A 23,629-nucleotide genomic window follows, 5' to 3' on the forward strand; every position below is an offset into this window, starting at 1 on the left:
CCCAGGGCCTGAAGGAGAGTCTCCTCTCCTCCAGATCCTGAGAACCATACAGGAACGCTCCCTGCACACTCCGTACCTGGCGTATAAGACGACACCCGACTTTTGAGATGATTTTCAGGGGTTAAAAAAGTCATCTTATACGCCGGAAAATACGGTAGTTTCCAAATGCAAGAATAATAAGAGAGAGCAAATGTTTTAAGGCACTTTTATTGCTTATTGCAAAGTCAAAAGTTTGCATACACTAAGATTATGATGCCTTTAACCCCTTTATCCCCAAGGGTGGTTTGCACGTTAATGACCGGGCCAATTTTTACAATTCTGACCACTGTCCCTTTATGAGTTTATAACTCTGGAACGCTTCAACGGATCTTGGCGATTCTGACACTGTTTTCTCGTGACATATTGTACTTCATGATAGTGGTAAAAATTATTCGATATAACTTGTGTTTATTTGTGAAAAAAAATGGAAATTTGGCGAAAATTTAGAAAATTTCGCAATTTTCCAAATTTGAATTTTTATGCCCTTAAATCACAGAGATACAGTGGGGCAAAAAAGTATTTAGTCAGTCAGCAATAGTGCAAGTTCCACCACTTAAAAAGATGAGAGGCGTCTGTAATTTACATCATAGGTAGACCTCAACTATGGGAGACAAACTGAGAAAAAAAAATCCAGAAAATCACATTGTCTGTTTTTTTAACATTTTATTTGCATATTATGGTGGAAAATAAGTATCTGGTCAGAAACAAACAATCAAGATTTCTGGCTCTCACAGACCTGTAACTTCTTCTTTAAGAGTCTTCTCTTTCCTCCACTCATTACCTGTAGTAATGGCACCTGTTTAAACTTGTTATCAGTATAAAAAGACACCTGTGCACACCCTCAAACAGTCTGACTCCAAACTCCACTATGGTGAAGACCAAAGAGCTGTCAAAGGACACCAGAAACAAAATTGTAGCCCTGCACCAGGCTGGGAAGACTGAATCAGCAATAGCCAACCAGCTTGGAGTGAAGAAATCAACAGTGGGAGCAATAATTAGAAAATGGAAGACATTCAAGACCACTGATAATCTCCCTCGATCTGGGGCTCCACGCAAAATCCCACCCCGTGGGGTCAGAATGATCACAAGAACGGTGAGCAAAAATCTCAGAACCACGCGGGGGGGACCTAGTGAATGAACTGCAGAGAGCTGGGACCAATTTAACAAGGCCTACCATAAGTAACACACTACGCCACCATGGACTCAGATCCTGCAGTGCCAGACGTGTCCCACTGCTTAAGCCAGTACATGTCCGGGCCCGTCTGAAGTTTGCTAGAGAGCATTTGGATGATCCAGAGGAGTTTTGGGAGAATGTCCTATGGTCTGATGAAACCAAACTGGAACTCTTTGGTAGAAACACAACATGTCGTGTTTGGAGGAAAAAGAATACTGAGTTGCATCCATCAAACACCATACCTACTGTAAAGCATGGTGGTGGAAACATCATGCTTTGGGGCTGTTTCTCTGCAAAGGGGCCAGGACGACTGATCCGGGTACATGAAAGAATGAATGGGGCCATGTATCGTGAGATTTTGAGTGCAAACCTCCTTCCATCAGCAAGGGCATTGAAGATGAAACGTGGCTGGGTCTTTCAACATGACAATGATCCAAAGCACCCCGCCAGGGCAACGAAGGAGTGGCTTCGTAAGAAGCATTTCAAGGTCCTGGAGTGGCCTAGCCAGTCTCCAGATCTCAACCCTATAGAAAACCTTTAGAGGGAGTTGAAAGTCCGTGTTGCCAAGCGAAAAGCCAAAAACATCACTGCTCTAGAGGAGATCTGCATGGAGGAATGGGCCAACATACCAACAACAGTGTGTGGCAACCTTGTGAAGACTTACAGAAAACGTTTGACCTCTGTAATTGCCAACAAAGGATATATTACAAAGTATTGAGATGAAATTTTGTTTCTGACCAAATACTTATTTTCCACCATAATATGCAAATAAAATGTTAAAAAAACAGACAATGTGATTTTCTGGATTTTTTTTTTCTCAGTTTGTCTCCCATAGTTGAGGTCTACCTATGATGTAAATTACAGACGCCTCTCATCTTTTTAAGTGGTGGAACTTGCACTATTGCTGACTGACTAAATACTTTTTTGCCCCACTGTATGTCACACAAAATACTTAATAGGTAACATTTCCCACATGTCTACTTTACATCAGCACAATTTAGGAACCATAATTTTTTTTTGTTAGGGAGTTATAAGGGTTAAAAGTTGACCAGCAATTTCTCATTTTTACAACACCATTTTTCTTTAGGGACCACATCTCATTTGAAGTCACTTTGAGAGGTCTAAATGATAGAAAATACCCAAGTGTGACACCACTCTAAAAACTGCACCCCTCAAGGTGCTCAAAACCACATTCAAGAAATTTATTAACCCTTCAGGTGTTTCACAGGAATTTTTGGAATGTTTAAATAAAAATTAACATTTAAATTTTTTTTACACAAAATTTATTTCAGCTCCAATTTGTTTTATTTTACCAAGGGTAACAGGAGAAAATGGACCCCAAAAGTTGTTGTACAATTGGTCCTGAGTACGCCGATACCCCATATGTGGGGGTAAACCACTGTTTGGGCGCATGGCAGAGCTCGGAAGGGATGGAGCACCATTTGACTTTTCAATGCAAAATTGACTGGAATTGAGATGGAACGCCATGTTGCGTTTGGAGAGCCCCTGATGTGCCTAAACATTGAAACCCCCCACAAGTGACATAATTTTGGAAAGTAGACCCCCTAAGGAACTTATCTAGATGTGTGGTGAGCACTTTGACCCACCAAGTGCTTCACAGAAGTTTAAAATGCAGAGCCGTAAAAATAAAAAATCATATTTTTTCACAAAAATTATCTTTTCGCCCCCAATTTTTTATTTTCCCAAGGGTAAGAGAAGAAATTAGACCACAAAAGTTGTTGTGCAATTTGTCCTGAGTACGCCGATACCCCATATGAGGGGGTAAACAACTGTTTGGGCGCATGGCAGAGCTCGGAAGGGAAGGAGCGCCATTTGACTTTTCAATGCAAAATTGACTGGAATTAAGATGGGACGCCATGTCGCGTTTGGAGAGCCCCTGATTTGCCTAAACATTAAACCCCCCCCCCACAAGTGACACCATTTTGGAAAGTAGAACCCCTAAGGAACTTATCTAAATGTGTTTTGAGAGCTTTGATCCCTCAAGTGTTTCACTACAGGTTATAACGCAGAGCCGTGAAAATAAAAATTCTTTTTTTTTTCACAAAAATGATTTTTTAGCCCCCAGTTTTGCATTTTCACAAGGGTAACAGGATAAATTGGACCCCAAAAGTTGTTGTCCAATTTGTCCTGAGTATGCTGATACCCCATATGTGGGAGGGAACCACTGTTTGGGCGCATGGCAGAGCTCGAAAGGGAAGGAGCGCCATTTGGAATGCAGACTTAGATGGATTGGTCTGCAGGCGTCATGTTGCATTTGCAGAGCCCCTGATGTACCCAAATAGTAGAAACCCCCAAAAGTGACCCCATATTGGAAACTAGACCTCCCAAGGAACTTATCTAGGTGTGTTGTGAGAACTTTGAACCCCCAGGTGTTTCACTACAGTTTACAACGCAGAGCCGTGAAAATAAAAAATCCTTTTTTTTCCCACAAAAATGATTTTTAGCCCCCCAAATTTATATTTTCCCAAGGGTAACAAGAGAACTTGGACCCCAAAAGTCATTGTCCAATTTGTCCCGAGTACGCTGATGCCCCATATGTTGGGGTAAACCCCTGTTTGGGCGCACGGTAAAGTTCAGAAGGGAAGGAGCACTGTTTTACTTTTTCAATGCAGAATTGGCTGGAATTGAGATCGGACGCCATGTCGCGTTTGGAGAGCCCCTGATGTGCCTAAACAGTGGAAACTCCCCAATTCTAACTGAAACCCTAATCCAAACACACCCCTAACCCTAATCCCAACGGTAACCTTAACCACACCCCTAACCCTGACACACCCCTAACTCTAATCTCAACCCTAATCCCAACCGTAAATGTAATCCAAACCCTAACCCTAACTTTAGCCCCAACCCTAACCTTAACTTTAGCTCCAACCCTAGCCCCAACCCTAACCCCAGCCCTAACCCCAGCCCTACCCCTAACCCTAGCCCTAACCCTAGCCCTAACTCTAGCCCTAGCCCTAACACTAGCCCTAACCCTAACCCTAATGGGAAAATGGAAATAAATACATTTTTTTAATTTTATTATTTTTCCCTAACTAAGGGGGTGATGAAGGGGGGTTTGATTTACTTTTATAGCATTTTTTGTAGCGGATTTTTATGATTGGCAGCCGTCACACACTAAAAGACGCTTTTTATAGTAAAAAAGTTTTTGCGTCTCCACATTTTGAGGCCTATAATTTTTCCTTTTTTTGGTACACAGAGTCATGTGAGGTCTTATTTTTTGCGGGACGAGTTGTCGTTTTTATTGGTAACATTTTCGCACACGTGACAGTTTTTGATCGCTTTTTATTCCGATTTTTGTGAGGCAGAATGACCAAAAACCAGCTATTCATGAATTTCTTTTGGGGGAGGCGTTTATACCGTTCCACGTTTGGTAAAATTGATAAAGCAGTTTTATTCTTCGGGTCAGTACAATTACAGTGATACCTCATTTATATCATTTTTTTATGTTTTGGCGCTTTTATATGATAAAAACTATTTTATAGAATAAATAATTATTTTGGCATCGCTTTATTCTGACGACTATAACTTTTTTATTTTTTCTTTGATGACGCTGTATGGTGGCTCGTTTTTTGCGGGACAAGATGACGTTTTAAGCGGTACTATGGTTATTTATATCCGTCTTTTTGATCGCGTGTTATTCCACTTTTTGTTCAGCAGTATGATAATAAAGCATTGTTTTTTGCCTTGTTTTTTTTTTTTTCCTACGGTGTTCACTGAAGGGGTTAACTAGTGATATAATTTTATAGGTGGGGTCGTTACGGACGCGGCGATACTAAATATGTGTACTTTTATTGTTTTATTTTTTTTATTTAGATAAAGAAATATATTTATGGGAATAATATATATATTTTTTTCTTTATTTAGGAATTTTTTTTTTTTTGTTTACACATGTGGAAATTTTTTTTTTTACTTTTTTACTTTGTCCCGGGGGGGACATCACAGATCGGTGATCTGACAGTTTGCACAGCACTCTGTCAGATCACCGATCTGACTTACAGCACTACAGGCTTACCAAGCACCTGCTCTGAGCAGGCACTCGGTAAGCCACCTCCCTCCCTGCAGGACCCGGATGCCGCGGCCATCTTGGATCTGGGCACCTGCAGCAAGGAGGAGGTAAGAGACCCTCGCAGCAACACGATTACATCGCGTTGCTCCGGGGGTCTCAGGGAAGCACGCAGGGAGCCCCCTCCCTGCGCGATGCTTCCCTGTACCGCTGGTACACTGCGATCATGTTTGATCGCGGTGTGCCGGGTGTTGTGAAATTGGATTCTGGGCTCCCCCGGTGGCCACTTGTGGAATTGAACTTGTGTGCATCATCCCCTCTGTTCACCTGCTCCTATCAGGATGTGGGAGTCGCTATATAACCTTGCTCCTCTGTCAGTTTCTTGCCGGTCAACAATGTAATCAGAAGCCTTCTGTGCTTGTTCCTGCTACTAGACAACTCCCAGCTAAGTTGGACTTTTGTCCTTGTGTGTTTTTGCATTTTGTTCCTGTTCACAGCTGCTGTTTCGTTACTGTGTCTGGAAAGCTCTTGTGATCGGAAATTGCCACTCTGGTGTTATGAGTTAATGCTAGAGTCTTAAAGGAATTTCTGGATGGTGTTTTGATAGGGTTTTCTGCTGACCATGAAAGTGTCCTTTCTGTCTTCCTGCTATCTAGAAAGCGGACCTCGATTTTGCTAAACCTATTTTCATACTACGTTTGTCATTTCATCTAAAATCACCGCCAATATATGTGGGGGCCTCTGTCTGCCTTTTGGGAAAATTTCTCTAGAGGTGAGCCAGGACTGTCTTTTCCTCTGCTAGGATTAGGTAGTTCTCCGGCTGGCGCTGGGCATCTAGGGTTTAAAAACGTAGGCATGCTACCCGGCCACTTCTAGTTGTGCGGCAGGTTTAGTTCATGGTCAGTATAGTTTCCATCTTCCAAGAGCTAGTTCTCATATATGCTGGGCTATGTTCTCTCGCCATTGAGAATCATGACAGCCGGGGGTTAATGTGCCGGGGGCGGTCCGTGACCACTCCTGGCACATAGTGCCGGATGTCAGCTGTGATAATCAGCTGACACCCGGCCGCGATCGGCCGCGCTCCCCCCGTGAGCACCGCCGATCGCGCTGGACGTACTATCCCGTCGGTGGTCATACGGGCCCACCCCACCTCGACGGGATAGTACGTCCAATGTCAGAAAGGGGTTAAACAATTTCGGACTGCCCATATTATGATGTCATGTGTTTGGAAGCTTCTGAGTTAAGTAGAGACACCTGTGGATGCATTTAATTCACACCTGAAAATACAGAGGAAAGGTTTATCCTGATTTCATGTCAGATATTGAGAAAAACATGCATATGTGTCTTTTTATATAGTGCATGTAAACTTCTGGTTTCAACTGTATCACTTAGATTACCAAGTGCAACCATTCTCACACAATCAGAGTTTCTAGATTTAGAATGAAGCAGAGCTGTGAAAGCTGACCCCTATCACAGGCGGGAACGTGGCGGACCAGGACTCACAGGACCAGCTACTCCAGCAATGATAAGCTACTGGTGCTAAACCAATCATTGTAACCAAACAAAATCATGGAGCTTAATAAGAGAGGCATTGCTGAAATCTGTGTTTTAACCCCTACCTCATGCTGTCTTCAGATTACATAGCAAAAACCTGCTGACGGATTCCTTTTAATATTGTATGCATTTTATAAAGTGAATTCTGGCAGCAGATTCATTTGAAGGGGGTGTCTGGGGATTTTCAGGAGCCTGGGATCTGTAAAAAATAATAAATTAGTTGATACTCATCTATTGGCACTCACTAGGATCCTGAGCATGCTGCTGCATGGACTGCACACAGGAAGGAAGGAAATAGCTACAGCGGTCAGGTGACTTTGAACAGCATATCCCAGACAACCCCTTTTAGCAATGGGTAATTTTGTAATGATTCTCTTATTTTTAGAACTATTATTACAATTAAAACAGTTTCTTTGCTACATTTTGTAATGTGTATACTAGCATTTAAATAAATTGCAACTGCATACGGAAAGACAGGTTTTTGTAAAAAGAGAATCCTGTAAAATTATAACAGTTGTGAAACCTGTTGAAAAATACATTATAAAATGTTTCTTAAGGTTAAATGATTTTTGGTAATAAAACTGGCATGTCTAAGTGTTTATACAGCCTTCATTTATGATGACAGCTGTTTATTCCAAGAAGTTAATAGACTATCCAGGCATATAAATACGGTATATAAAAGTACAACTTCTATTGTCTTTCCATGGTGCATGTATTCAAGAAATTATTTGAACATTTCTTTAAGTCATCACATATTTATTAGAGACTTAGACATTGCTGACACTTCACACTATAAAAAATACACATATGCAAGCCTTTCCCGTTTCAGGTCATTTAGGATTGCCATTATTATTAATATTTGTCAAATACCAGAATAATGAGAGAGAGAGAGAGAGAGAGAGAGAGAGAGAGAGAAAGAGAATGTTTTAAGGCATTTTTATTACTTATTGCAAAATCAAAAGTTTACATACACTAAGATTACTATGCCTTAAATAATTCTGGACTGCCCATATGATGATGTCATGTGTTTGGAGGCTTCTGATAGTTTTTTTTTGCAACATCTGAGTTAATTAGAGATACACCTGTGGATGTATTTTAATGCACACCTGAAACACACTGCTTCTTTGTGTAGCATCATGGGAACGTCTCAAGAAATCAGTCAAGATATTAGCAAGAGAATTGTGGACTTGCACAAGTGTGGCTCATCCTTGGGAACATTTCAAGATACCTGAAGATGCTTTGTTCATCTGTACAAACAATTATACGCAAGTACAAACAAGATGGGAATGTCCAGCCATCATACCGCACAGGAAGCAGAGGGGTTCTGTGTCCCAGAAATGAACGTGCTTTGGTCCGACATGTGCATATCCACCCAAGGACAAAAGCTAAAGACCTTGTGAAGATGATGGCGGAAGCTGGTAAGATTGTGTCAATATCCACAGTGAAACAAGTACTGTATCAGCATGGGCTGAAAGGCTACTCCGCCAGGAAGAAGCCATTACTCCAAAAGAAACATTAAAAAAAAGCCAAATTCGTGTTTGCAAATGCACACAGGAACAAAGACCTCAATTTTTGGAGACATGTCCTGTGGTCTGATGAAACTAAAATTGAACTTCTTGGGCATAATGACCATCATTATGATTGGAGGACAAATGGAGAAGAAATAGATGGCATCATGAGAAAAGAAGATTTTGTGGCAATACTGAAGCAACATCTTAAGACATCAGCCAGGAAGTTAAAGCTTGGGCAGAAATGCGTCTTCCAAATGAACAATGACCTGAATCATACTGCCAAAATGGTAACAAAGTGGCTTAAGGATAACAAAGTCAATGTTTTGGAGTGACCATCACAAAGCCCTGATCTCAATCCTATTGAAAATGTATGGGCAAAGCTGAAAAGTCAGGTGCAAGCAAGGCGAACTTCAAACCTGGATTGTTATACCAGTTTTCTCTCTTTTGTTATACCAGTTGGGCCCAAATTCCAACCAACTATTGTAAGAAGCTTGTGGAAGGATATCCCAAACAATTGACCCAAGTCATTCAGTTTAAGGGCAATTGTTAACAAATACTAATTAAATGTATGGAAACTTCTGACTTTGCAGTAAGTAATAAAAATGTCTTAAAACATTCTCTCTCTCTCTCATTATTCTGGCATTTGGCAAATATTAATAATTATCACTGGTCAACACAAAAAAATCATGAGCAAAGGTAATATGTCTGTTTTATGGAGTTCGATGTGCTTAGTTTTGCTCTATCACAAAGTTTCTGAGATAGAAGTATTTTTGTTATTACTTTATTTCTGCATTTTCAATCTATGTGGTTTTTCCTATGTTATTCCCATTTCTTTGCTTGTCTTAATTGTGAATTTTCTTACAGAGACATCATCAGTACAGGTTTTAGTGAGTTTTATGGGAAGGAGTATTGACAGTGCAGTCAACCAATGACTACTCAGAAAGTCACATGTTATGGGGAGGAGCTAACTGTTATGAGGCGGTAATATTTGAGTCAGTCAGAAAAGGATGGTGATGACAGCAAGGACTGGTATGTGAGACTGACAGGAGACAGGCCTCTACAGGGATCTGAGCCCTGCCACGGGGAGATAGAAGGGAAGGCAGTGTACAGCCGCCATTGGGAGAGGATTTTCACTGCATTTCTATGAGGGAGAGTCGCCTCAGAGGGAAGAAAACAGCTCAGCCACTGAGGTGTAACTGAGTGAGGGTCTCCGCAGAGAGAGAACCTGAAAGCAGCCAATATCACACTGAGAAACTGCCTGTCTGCAAATGTTCATCTATAAGGAATAGGCTGACCCGTTTACCTCACAACTGTATATAGTTACCTACCAGATTACCTCCAGTAAAATCAGTTCTAAATACAAGCTGCCTCTGTCATCTCTGGGGAGATATTTATATATATTCAGTCGGCTCATCATCACATATTTTATTGAGTTCAAACTCACCACCATTGAACTAAATTTACTCTACTGTTTGATCTGATTTAAAGAAGAAAAATGCCCCGACAGTGTATCAATCATCCAAACAGATTTTCCTATGTGTGTGGTTCTTTTACACCAAAAGGCCAAGTATGTTCAATCACTCATGATATTAAAAAGATGTACCAGATGTACTTTAAGTGACGGCTTGGTGATCAAGACAAAAACTGGGCCCCTCATGTGATATGCTCAAGTTGTTCAAATGGTCTTCGTGACTGGTTGAATATGAGGAAAGTGGCTATGCCATTTGCTGTTCCCATGATTTGGAGAAAACCCAAAAATCATAGTGATGACTGCTACTTTTTTTTTTTTCAAACTGAAGGGCTTTTCTACAAAGAACAAACATAACATTAATTACCCTGAACTTGAATCTGCGATTAGGCCAGTTCCACATGATGGTACCTTGCCAGTTCCTGTACCACCGTTGTCTGGATTGGATGAAAATGAAAATGAAGTAGAATCTGAAGATTATGGAGCTGAAGCTACTGGTGAAGACATGGAGACCTCAATTCAAGATGAGTATGTACCTGATGGAGCAGCCAAGCATCCAGAACACTTTACTCAACATGAATTAAATGATCTCATCAGAGACCTTTCATTGTCAAAACATAAAGCTGAACTTCTTGCATCCAGGTTGAAACAGAAGAATCTTCTTCATGATGATGTCAAAGTGTGTTATTACCGAAACAGAAGTATCACTTTAACACAATTTTTCACAGTTGATGGGTGTACTGTAACAATATGAATGGCCTCTTTGAAGAACTGAATCAAGAGTATTTTGCTGCAGATTGGTGATTGTTTATTGACTCATCCCAGAGAAGTTTGAAAGCAGTGTTGCTTCACAATGGAAATATGAAACCATCAATCCCTATTGCTCACTCATGTCATCTAAAGTAAAGTTATGAAGATCTGTCATTTCTTTTGGAAGCTATACAATATAAGCTTCATCAATGGAATACCTGTGGAGATTTGAAAGTGATTGGTCTGCTAATGGGAATGCAAGGTGGTTTCACAAAATATTGCTTCTTGTGTTTATGGGACAGTAGAAATACAGTAGAGCATTATGTTCGTCATGATTGGGGACATATCTATGCTCCAGGTAGAGACAATGTTCAGCATAATCCTTTAGTTGCTCCAACAAAAATCTTTCATCCTCCACTACATATAAAGTTGGGATTGATTAAACACTTTGTGAAAGCCATGGCAAAGACAAATTCTCAAGGGTTCCAGTACATTTCACAGAAATTCTCCAGCATTTCACCTGCAAAACTGAAGGAAGGGGTATTTGTTGGTCCTCAGATCAGAGAGCTTATGAGAGATGATGTGTTTGAAGGAACTGCAAATGATATGGAATTGAAATCTTGGAAAAGCTTCAAGTGGATCTGTGAAAACTTCTTAGGAAAACAACAATATCCAGAATATGTTGAAGGTGTTAAGGAACTGCTAAGGCTACGTTCACATTTGCATTGTGCGCCGCAGCGTCGGCGACGCAACGCACAATGCAAATGTGAACGCATGCACAACGCAGCGTTTTTTGACACATGCGTCCACTTTTGCATGGTTTTGGGCGCAGAAAAAACTGCAACTTGCTGCGTTCTCTGCGCCCTGACGCATGCACCACAGCGACGCATGCGTCACAAAACGCAAATGCAACGCATGTCCATGCGCCCCCATGTTAAATATAGGGGTGCATGATGCATGCGGCGACGCTGCAGCGCCCGACACTGCGGCGCCGAACGCAAATGTGAACGTAGCCGAAATGCATACCAGTATCTTGGATGTAGCATGTCTCTGAAAATGCACTTTTTGCCTTCACATTTAGATTTCTTCCTTCAAAATCTTGGGGATGTAAGTGATGAACAAGACGAGCGGTTTCACCAGGACATTAAAGTAATGGAACACCACTACCACGGTTTTTGGAATGACTTAATGATGGCAGATTACTGTTGGATGTTATATAGGGACAACCCTCAAAAATCATACGACAGTCTAATGTCAAGCACTTTTAATTTCTGCTCTTATTTTGATTTCTATTTTGCATGTGAAATTATTTTGGTTCAATAAAAACTATTTTGTAAGGTGAAGCATTTTTTTTCTGATATGTAGATTACTGTTTTCTTAAAGTCACCAGTATATTTCCTATACCTTATAACAATAATGATGCTACTCCATGGAAACTATACGTGCTACAGAAAAACTATATACATTTTTGAAATCAGGACAAAAAGATAATTCAGAAAAGTACAAAGTCACCTGCGATGATTAGAAAAAATATTTTTTTGTAGACCTGTGTTATGGTAATCCTAAATTACCTAAAACGGGAAAGATTTATTCTGATTTTATGTCAGATATTGAGAAAAACAAGCATATGTGTCATTTTATATAGTGTATGTAAACTTCTGGGTTCAACTGCATATCAACTGTATGTTAAGTGTAATATAAAGGGGCATTTCCATGTCATATATTATGGCATGTATTGTGGATAAATATCTAAATATTCTCATCTATTTAGAAAATGAGAGTCCCCAGAATCCCGTACGGAAGGGTAGGGAGATATCTTTCTCTGTTCTAGTCTATGTGAGTCACAAAAAGAACTTGCTCAGTCCAAGGTTGTACGATACAGCTGCCAGCCACATTGTGGTCCGGCAGCATCAAGCTAACTCTCTATATCAATCCCCCCAATTTTGTTTACACAAAGAAATGCTACTTGATGCAGTACATACATATCCTGTCTATTAAGAAACTGAACATGTAAAATGACATGGTAGTTACATCATACCTCCCAACTTTTGAAGATGGGAAAGAGGGACAAAGTTTGCGGCGCGCAACATGCGTCGCGGCAAATTTTAGGCCACGCATCTGACCACACCCATTCATAACTAGTTACACCCATATCCATGTCTCAACCACACCCATTTAGCACTGCTGATCACACTGTTTCATATACAATAATTATGAACGAAAAAATATGGCCACACAGTGCTCCATGCTGTATAATGGCCACACATGATGCTCCATACTGTATAATGACCGCACATGATGCTCCATACTGTATAATGACCACACATGATGCTCCATACTGCATAATGACCGCACATGGTGCTCCATACTGTATAATGACTGCACATGATGCTCCCTACTGTATAATGACTGCACATGATGCTCCATACTTTATATTGGCTGCACATGATGCTCCATACTGTATAATGGCCCCACATGATGCTCCAGACTGTATAATGACCCCACATGATGCTCCATACTGTATAATGACCACACATGGTGCTCCATACTGTATAATGACCGCACATGATGCTCCATACTGTATAATGACCGCACATGATGCTCCATACTCTATAATGACCGCACATGATGCTCCATACTGTATATTGGCGGCACATGATACTTCGTACCGTATAATGGCCACACATAGCTACTCCTACACACACGGCTGCGCTCCGTACACTTTGCACACACGGCTCCGCTCTGTACACACGCGCTCCACTCCATACACCTCGTACACATTTAGCTCCGCTCCATACACCTCATACACACACGGCTCCGCTCCATACACCCCGTACACATTCAGCTCCGCTCCATACACCTCATACACATTCAGCTCCGCTCCATACACCTCGTACACATTCAGCTCTGCTCCATACACCTCGTACACATTTAGCTCCGCTCCGTACACCTCATACACACACGGCTCCACTCCTTACATCTCATACACACACGGCTCTGCTCCATACACATTTAGCTCCGCTCCATACACCTCATACACACATGGCTCCGCTCCATACACCTCATACACACACGGCTCTGCTCCATACACCTCATACGCACACGGCTCCGCTCCATACACCTCATACGCACACGGCTCCGCTCCATACACCTCATACACACACGGCTCCGCTCCGTACACCTCATACACACGGCTCCGCTCCGTACACCTCATACACACACTGCTCCACTCCGTACACCTCATACACACACGGCTCCGCTCTATACACCTCATACACACGGCTCCGCTCCATACACCTCATGCACACGGCTCCGCTCCGTACACCTCATACACACGGCTCTGCTCCGTACACCTCATACACACACGGCTCCGCTCCGTACACCTCATACACACACGGCTCCGCTCCGTACACCTCGCACACACACGGCTCCGCTCCATACACCTCGCACACACACGGCTCCGCTCTATACACCTCGCACACACACGGCTCCGCTCCATACACCTCGCACACACACGGCTCCGCTCTATACACCTCGCACACACACGGCTCCGCTCCATACACCTCGCACACACACGGCTCCGCTCTATACACCTCATATACACACGGCTCCGCTCCATACACCTCACACACACGGCTCCGCTCCATACACCTCATATACACACGGCTCCGCTCCATACACCTCACACACACGGCTCCGCTCCATACACCTCGCACACACACGGCTCCGCTCCATACACCTCGTACACACAAGGCTCCGCTCCATACACCTCGTACACACACGGCTCCGCTCTGTACACCTCATAAACACACTGCTCCGCTCCGTACACCTCATGCACACACGGCTCCGCTCTGTAGACCTCATACACATGGCTCCTCTCCGTACACCTCATACACACGACTGCGCTCCGTACACCTCATACACACACAGCTCCGCTCCATACACCTCGCACACACGGCTCCGCTCCATACACCTCGTACACACACGGCTCCGCTCCATACACCTCATAAACACACGGCTCCGCTCCGTACACCTCATACACACACAGCTCCGCTCTGTAGACCTCATACACAGGGCTCGTCTCCGTACACCTCATACACACGACTCCGCTCCGTACACCTCATACACACACAGCTCCGCTCCATACACCTCATACACACGGCTCCGCTCCGTACGCCTCATACACACGGCTCTGCTCCGTACGCCTCATACACACACGGCTCCGCTCCGTACACCTCATACACACACGGCTCCGCTCTATACACCTCATACACACACGGCTCCGCTCCGTACACCTCATACAGACACGGCTCCGCTCCGTACACCTCATACACACACGGCTCCGCTCCGTACACCTCATACACACGACTCCGCTCCATACACCTCATACACACACAGCTCCGCTCCATACACCTCATACACACGGCTCCGCTCCATACGCCTCATACACACGGCTCTGCTCCGTACGCCTCATACACACACGGCTCCGCTCCGTACACCTCATACACACACGGCTCCGCTCTGTACACCTCATACACACACGGCTCCGCTCCGTACACCTCATACACACACGGCTCCGCTCCGTACACCTCATACACACACGGCTCCGCTCCGTACACCTCATACACACAAGGCTCCGCTCCGTACACCTCGCACACACAAGGCTCCGCTCCGTACACCTCGCACACACAAGGTTCCGCTCCGTACACCTCGCACACACACGGCTCCGCTCTATACACCTCATACACACACGGCTCCGCTCCGTACACCTCATACACACACGGCTCCGCTCCATACACCTCGCACACACGTCTCCGCTCCATACACCTCGCACACACATGGCTCCGCTCCGTACACCTCATACACACGTCTCCGCTCCATACACCTCGCACACACAAGGCTCCGCTCCGTACACCTCGCACACACACGGCTCCACTCTGTACACCTCATACACACACGTCTCCGCTCCATACACCTCATACACACGGCTCCGCTCTGCACACCTCATACACACACGGCTCCGCTCTGTACACCTCGCACACACACGGCTCCGCTCCATACACCTCATACACACACGGCTCCACTCCATGCACCTCGTACACACATGGCTCTGCTACATCCACACTGTAAGCACCTCCTGACCCCACACAAGGCAACCAGCACAGCCGAGTGCAGCTAACACTGCCCGCTATAAGGGTCTGCAGACCAGGGACCCCAATCCCTCTCCCTCGGGCCCCCAGCCCACGCAGCCGCTATGGGACCATAAGCCAGGGGGACCCGTTGCCAGCACCACCCACGAGTGCGCATTAATGGAGGAGAGAGCGTCAGATGACTCTTCGTCTCCCATCATTCCCCTCGCCTCTGACACACAGCGGGTGCGTGATGACATCACTTCATCGCTTACCTGCCATGTGCGAGGTCGACTGCAGCGCAGCTCCTGACATGGATCTCCCCCTGGAATTAGCGTGGGAGCGAGGAGGAGAGGTGAGCATTGTGTTTTATATATATATAATTATATATATATATATATCAGTGAGTCTGAGGCAGCATTATTCCCTATGAGGGGGACAGCATTGTACCCTATAGAGGGGCAGCATTATACCATATGGGGAGTTACATTATACCCTATGGGGGGGCAGCATTATACCCTATGAGGGGGGCAGGATTATTCCCTATGAGGGGGGCAGGATTATTCCCTATTGGGCAGCATTATACCCTATGAGGGGGGCAGCATTATTCCCTACGAGGGGGCAGCATTATTCCGCATGGGGGAGATACATTATACCCTATGGGGGGCAACATTATACCCTATGGGGAGCTGCATTGTACCCTATGAGGGAGCAGCATTGTACCCTATGAGGGGGGCAGCATTATTCCCTATGGGGGGCTACATTATACCTTATGGGGGGCAGCAGTATTCCCTATGGGGGAGCTACATTATACCCTATGAGGGGGCAGCATTATTCCCTATGGGGAGATACATTATACCCTATGGGGGCAGCATTATACCCTATGGGGAGATGCATTGTACCGTATGAGGGGAGTAGCCTTATTCCCTATAGGGGAGCTACACTATGCCCTATGGGGGGGCAGCATTATTCCCTAAGGGGGAGCTGCATTGTACCCTATAAGGGGGGCAGCATTATTCCCTATGGGGGAGCTGCATTGTATTCTATAAAGGGGCAGCATTATTCCCTATGGGGGAAGCTGCATTATACCCTATGGGGGGCTGCATTTTTATTATTATTTGTATTATACCCTATGAGGGAGGGCTGCATTATACCCTATGGGTGGAGCTGCATTATACCCTATGATGGGGGGCAACATTATACTCTAACAGGGGGGAAGCATGATACTCTGAGGGGGCTACATTATATTCTGTAGAGGGCTGCATTATACTATATGAGGGGGGTCTGCATTATATTCTATGGAGGGTCTGCATTATACTCTGAGGGGGCTACATTATATTCTGGGGGGCTGCATTTTACCCTATGAGGAGGTTACATTATATTCTATGGGGGGCTGCATTATACCTTATGAGGGGGTTGCATTATACTCTATGAGGCTGGTTGCATTATATTTTATGGGGGGTACATTATATTCTATGGGGGGCTGCATTATATTCTATGAGGGGGCTGCATTATACTATATGAGGGCTGCATTATATTCTGTGAGGGGGCTACATTATACTATATGAGGGGGCTACTTTATATACTATGAGGGGGCTGCATTGTACTCTATGAGGGGGCTACTTTATATTCTATGAGGGGGGCTACCCGAATCCCTGCTACATAATTAAGATGTACTACCTTATATTATACCCTGATATTTGCGCGTTTTACCGCATAATTGGTGGTCTTGTATTTATTTCTATGTAGCTACATAGTGGGCCCCAAGAATGTTTTCTCTGGTGGGCCCAAGGTGCTCCAGTCTGACGCTGGATATGTGTCAATGTGGTTAGCACTACAAGGGATAACCCTACTTGGTATTGTAAATTTTACCTTTCTCTGCGGGCCACTACAGTATGCCACTGCACTTTCATCAAAATTGGGTCAACAGAGCATCACTTTATAAATCAAAAATAATAATCAATACGACGCAATCCTTTCATTAATATGGCATACATCCCTCCTTGTGCAGGCAAATAAACAGCAGATCCCTGATCAATCCCAGAATATGAGGACATACTGTATATAAAGCCGGTCTAGTTCCTGGGGGGCCAATGATTCTGACGTGCCAATGCTTAAAGAGCACCCTTCAGCATCATTTTGTATTGGAATTTAAAGACTGTAATTGCATTGTAATAGTGATTACATTTATAACTTTGGTGAATAAATCTCCTTTGTGGTTCTTATTTAATCACAATTTAACATTTTTTTTTACAATTCATTAGTATTACAGCCATGTCTTTACATTACAAAAACATGCTGACAGGCTCTCTTGAAGTTTATTCCAGTCACAGTACACATTTTATGTAAATACAGAGGATGGTTCTCCCCGTTTAGACAATGTTCTGTAGATGTTTTCAATTTTTTTGATAACAGGTGTTACCCAGGATACAATCGACCCCTAACCTAGAAGGCAGAGACATTAACAGTGAGCCACAAAATGCTCTGTTACATTTAAGATCATTTTCTCAGCTGAAAAATCTAAATAGTATTTTTCTTTATAGGTATGATGTACTGGTACATAGAGATACATTTAATTGTATCAATATATCTGCAGGTATGTTACTGGTTTAAAAAAAAGCTGGTTACTAAATAACAATTCAAGTTTTCAATACTTTTTAAATGGATATTACAACCCAGTAAATAACAGACATATTTGGTCCTCTTATAGTCCTAACAATAGGCATAATAGAGTAAACCCATTATGTTATCACTGTTATAGGTATTGTTGTGAGATGGTGACAACAAAAATATACTTTTGGGAGTCTACACAAAATGCAAAGTTTCATTCAGTACAGAAGTTAAATTACAAACTTTGCACCAAACAGCTGCATCTCTCTCTATTAATATGTACCTTTGTGCATAATATCAACATATGTATTGTTATATACTGTACATGTGTGTGCCACGTGTACATGCGTACATAAAGTGCTGTGACAAAGTCATTGGCAAAGTACTGGGGGGGGGGGAGATAAGTTTCACTGAGGCTATTCGCTTCAGTGATTTGAAACCTGGAAGTTTGCACCAGCATACTAAGTGCTGAGAGGGGTTAACCGGCCATTTTAAGGGACAGCTGAACAGTGGCTGGGAGGCTGTTCACCATATCTCCTCCCCAGGGTGAGGTTTAGAAGGATAATGATTCAGCCTTCTGAGTCATTCTGTGTTCGGTAGGCCTGGAGAGAGGAACCAGTGTATGGGTAAATTGACACAGGGCGTTTTTGCTGCGTTTTTTTACGCTAATTTTCAGCTGCTTTTTACAGTACCAGCAAAGCCTATGAGATTTCAGAAATCTCACGCACACACATTGTTTTTTTTGTGTCATCAGGATTTTGTGCTTTGCTGCTTTTTCTGGACAAAGAGCACGTCACTTCTTTCAGCATTTTTGCAGTGTTTTTCACCCATTGGCTTGAATGGGTGTTGAAAAAACGCTGCAAAAACGCAGGAATCATTTTTTGCAGCGTTTTTTCCGCAGAAAAGTCATGGGGGCGCTATGCACAAAGAGACACAAGTTAGCCTAAGAAACACACCCACCAAAAAAACGCACCAAAACCGCAACAAAAAAATGCACCAAAAACGCACCAAAACCTGCGTTTTTGCTGCAGCTTCTTTCCTGCCAAGAAATCAGGTTTTGCTGCAGAAAAAAAGCAGCAGAAAAAAAGCAGCAAAAACGCCCAGTGTGAACTTACCCTATGTTTGTTTTCCTGAGCTGTGGACCCCTGAGACAGCAGGGACTGTGCTGTATGTTATGTTTTGGCTTATGCAGCATCTTTAATAAACCATTCAGAGATTTAAAGAGACAGCTTTCCGGAGTCTACCTCAGTGTGCAGCTGAGTGAGCCGATTTACCACAGTGCCTATACTGTATGTAACAATTGCTTAGAAAATTATCTAGCTACATTGAAGGTGTCTGTGGTCCCCCTGCAGCTGCTCAGGCAACACATAAGGTATGTACACTCCTGTGTTATTATTATTATTATTATTTATTTATATAGCACCATTGATTCCATGGTGTTATGCTTTTTTCCTAACATTTTTAATTGAATAAGCATTAATATGTTTGCATATTTGCATTAATATGTTTTCTCTTTGAGAAATAAGTAATGTATGTGTAATTTTTACCCTTATAGTGGGGAAATAATTATTTGACACACTGATGATTTTTCAAGTTTTCCCACCTACAAAGAATGGAGAGGTCTGTAATTTGTCTCGTAGGTACACTTCACCTGTGAGAGACAGAATCTAAAAATAAATCCAGAAAATCATATTGTATGATTTTTAAATAATTAAATTGCATTTTATTGCATGACATAAGTATTTGATCACCAACCAACCAGCAAGAATTCTGGCTCTCACAAACCTGATAGTTTTTCTTTAGGAAGCCCTTCTACTCTACACTCATAACCTGTATTAATTGCAGCTGTTTGAACTCGTTACCTGTATAAAAGACACCTGTCCACACAATCAATCACACTCCAACCTCTCCACCATGGCCAAGACCAAAGAGCTGTCTAAGGATACCAGGGACAAAATTGTAGATCTGCACAAGGCAGAGATGGGCTACAGGACAATAGGCAAGCAGCTTGATGAGAAGGCAACAACTGTTGGCACAATTATTAGAAAATGGAAAAAACACAAGATGACTGTCAATTACCTCAGTCTGGGGCTCCATGCAAGATCTTGCCTTGTGGGGTAACGATGATTCTGAGAAGTGTCAGGAATCAGCCCAGAACTACAAAGGAGGATCTGGCCAATGACCTGAAGAGCTGGGACCACAGTATCAAACATTAACGGTTAGTAACACACTACATTGTCAAGGATTAAAATCCTGCAGGGCACGTAAGGTCCCCCTGCTCACGCCAGCACATGTCCAGGCCCGTTTGAAATTCGCCAATGACCACTGGATGATCCAGAGGAGGCATGGGAGAAGGTCATGTGGTCAGATGAGACCGAAATATAACTTTTTGGTCACAACTCCACTCGCCATGCTTGGAGGAAGAAGAAGGATAAGTACAACCCCAAGAACACCATCCCAACCGTGAAGAATGGTGGGGGAAACATCCTACTTTGGGGTGCTTTTCTGCAAAGGGGACAGAATGACTGCACTGTATTGAAAGGAGGATGGATGGGGTCATGTATCCCAATATCTGTCCAACAACCTCCTTCCCTCAGTAAGAGCATTGAAGATGGGTAGTGGCTGGGTCTTCCAACATGACAATGACCAGAAACACACAGCAGGGCAACTAAGGAGTAGCTCCGTAAGACACATTTGAAGGTCCTTGAGTGTCCTAGCAAGAGTCCAGACATGAACCCAATACAAAATCTTTGAAGGGAACTGAAACTCAATGTTGCCCAGTGACAGCGTGGAGGAATGGGAGAAAATCCCTGCTGCAGTGTGTGCAAACTTGGTCAAGAACTACAGGAAACGTCTGACTTCTGTGATTGCATACAAAGGTTTCTGTACCAAATATTAAGTTAATATTAAGCTGTTTTTCTATTGTATCAATTACTTGTTGCATGCAATAAAATGCTCATTAATTATTTAAAAATCATACCATGTGATTTTCTTTTAGATTCTGTCTCTCAGTGTACCTACGATAAAAATTACAGACCTCTCCATTATTTGTAGGTGGGAAAACTTGCAAAATTGGCAGTGTATCAAATACTTATTTTCCCCATTTTATATAATAATGCACTAAGCACCCACTAGTCTTCTTCAGCCACTCAGAAGAAAGTTGTACTTAGCTGCTATGTAAGCTTTTCCATGCTCTACCAGGCTCTAAATAGGGAAAGAAAGAGGATTGAAAAAACAGGGGCAGGGTGAAGTCACATGATGTTGCTCTGCATGTTTGCAATTCATCTCTAGCAGGTACAGCTTGACCTTGGGTGACTCTGGCGAAAAGGAACAATTACAAGGCTCAGAGCAGTGAGGGGAAAATAGTGAAAACAAGAAGTAAGCCTGCATGGAGCCTCTGACACTGTGCAACCCTTCAAGATGCCGACCTGATACATAATCTGGACATGTTTCATGAGACAGAACATGTATACAGTACAGATTAGCTTATAGCATAGGAATGATAACATTTCACATTCAAACGTCAGTGATTTTTCTGGTACTAACAAAAAAAAGTTGGAATTTGAAGTTGTTTTTTTTTATCCGATTTTCATCTGTGTTTGGTCAGTGCGTCAGTGTTTACCATCAGTGTTTTATCAGTGAATTTCTTGTATGAATAAAAAAATAAATATATTGCAAAAATTCTACTAGCTATGATACATTACAAACAGCCCAGGGACTGCACACTGGTGCCATCTGTGCGCCGTTAGTAATTCTTCACAGAACAATAGACTTATATGGGTAATTGTGATCTGTGACTCGGATCAATGGGCGTCTCCATGATTTTCAGATGGCACGCGGTCCGTAATAAAACACAGACCTATAAACAGCTCTATAAGTTACAACAAATACTTGTTCTATCTGTGAAAATTCCCTACAGAACGCTTACGTGAAAAATGAAAGTCTAAATTAGGTCTTTTTGGTCCAAACACAATCGTGGAGATATGTCTGTTTTTGATCTGCGTCATTGGTCAAAAATTACCCAAACAAGTCTATAAGTCTGTGAAAATCAAGGACAGCACACAGATGCAATCCATGTGCAATTCATAGATTGTAATCGTGCGAGCAGGGCCCTCATTCCTCTTGGTATCTGTTTTGATCTATGTGTTTACTGTTATGCTGTATTGTCTATTGTCTGTACAAGTCCCCTCTAAAATGTAAAGTGCTGCGGAATATGTTGGCGCTATAGAAATAAATTATAATTATTAATCAGGATCCAAGAAGTATCATTTCTCCTTGCGGAGAGTGACATGTTAAGCATGTCGAGATGAGGAGACTTAAAGCCGCAATGCTCCTCTGGGAAATATGCAAATTGTCTCTTCAGAGAGGAAGAGGGCTAGAACTCTAGTGCCACCTATTGAAAGTAGCAATCCTAACAGTCAATGTCGACCCTTTAATGAGCCTTATCACATGACTTAGGATAAGAGCCAAACCAGATTTCAATTTGCAGACACTGTGTTTCGGGGTACCCCACACACCTGTCTATATAAGGCCTCACAGATCACAGTGCGTGTCAGACCATATGAGAATCATGAAGTCAAAGGAACTGGCCAAGGAGCTCAGAGACAAAATTGTGGCAAAGCACAAATCTGGCCAAGGTTACAAAAGAATTTCTGCAGTACTCATGGTTCCTAAGAGCACAGTGGCCTCCATAATCCTTACATGGAAGAAGTTTGGGACCACCACAAGTCTTTCTGGACCTGGCCGTCCAGCCAAACTGAGCAATCGTGGGAGAAGAGCCTTGGTGAGAGGTAAAGAAGAACCCCAAGATCACTGTGGCGGAGCTCCAGAGATGCAGTAGGGAGATGGGAGAAAGTTACACAAAGCCAACTATCACTGCAGCCCTCCACCAGTCGGGTCTTTATGGCAGAGTGGCCGGACGGAAGCCTCTCCTCAGTGCAAGACATATGAAAGCCTGCATAGAGTTTGCTAAAAACACATGAAGGACTCACAGGGTATGTGCACATGCTGTGGATTTTGCTGTGGATCCGCAGCTGATTTGCCGCTTCAGATTCGCAGCAGTTTTCCATGAGTTTACAGTACCATGTAAACCTATGGAAAACAAAATCCGCAGTGCACATGCTGTGGAAACGCAGCATTGTTTTTTTCGCAGCATGTCAATTCTTTGTGCGGATTCCGCAGCGGTGTACCCCTGCTCCTCAATAGGAATACGCAGGTGTAAAACCGCTGGTGGAATCCGCACAGAAAACTGTGGTAAAGCTGTGGTAATTCCACAGTAAATCCGCAGTGTGGATTTCCTGCGGATTTACCAAAAATCAGTGTTGAAAAATCCGTACACCATTCTGCAACGTGTGCACATACCCTCAGACT

General features: G+C 43.1%; 1 protein-coding gene across 4 annotated transcripts in view; it reads right to left on the reverse strand.

Annotated features, from left to right (window-relative positions):
• Positions 1-23,629, reverse strand: part of LOC143775481 (high affinity cAMP-specific and IBMX-insensitive 3',5'-cyclic phosphodiesterase 8A-like) — a 534,058-nt gene that overhangs the window by 390,530 nt on the left and 119,899 nt on the right. The window contains exon 2 of one of the 4 annotated variants that reach the window (XM_077263664.1): positions 6,857-6,990. The exons of 2 other annotated variants lie outside the window; for them this stretch is intronic. The gene's annotated coding sequence lies outside the window, so the exon portion shown is untranslated. Of the gene's footprint in view, positions 1-6,856; positions 8,554-23,629 lie in introns of those variants that run through there. One more of the 4 variants, XM_077263663.1, reaches the window with a different exon arrangement.

Source organism: Ranitomeya variabilis, chromosome 5 (assembly GCF_051348905.1).
Source record: "Ranitomeya variabilis isolate aRanVar5 chromosome 5, aRanVar5.hap1, whole genome shotgun sequence".
NCBI lineage: Eukaryota > Metazoa > Chordata > Amphibia > Anura > Dendrobatidae > Ranitomeya > Ranitomeya variabilis.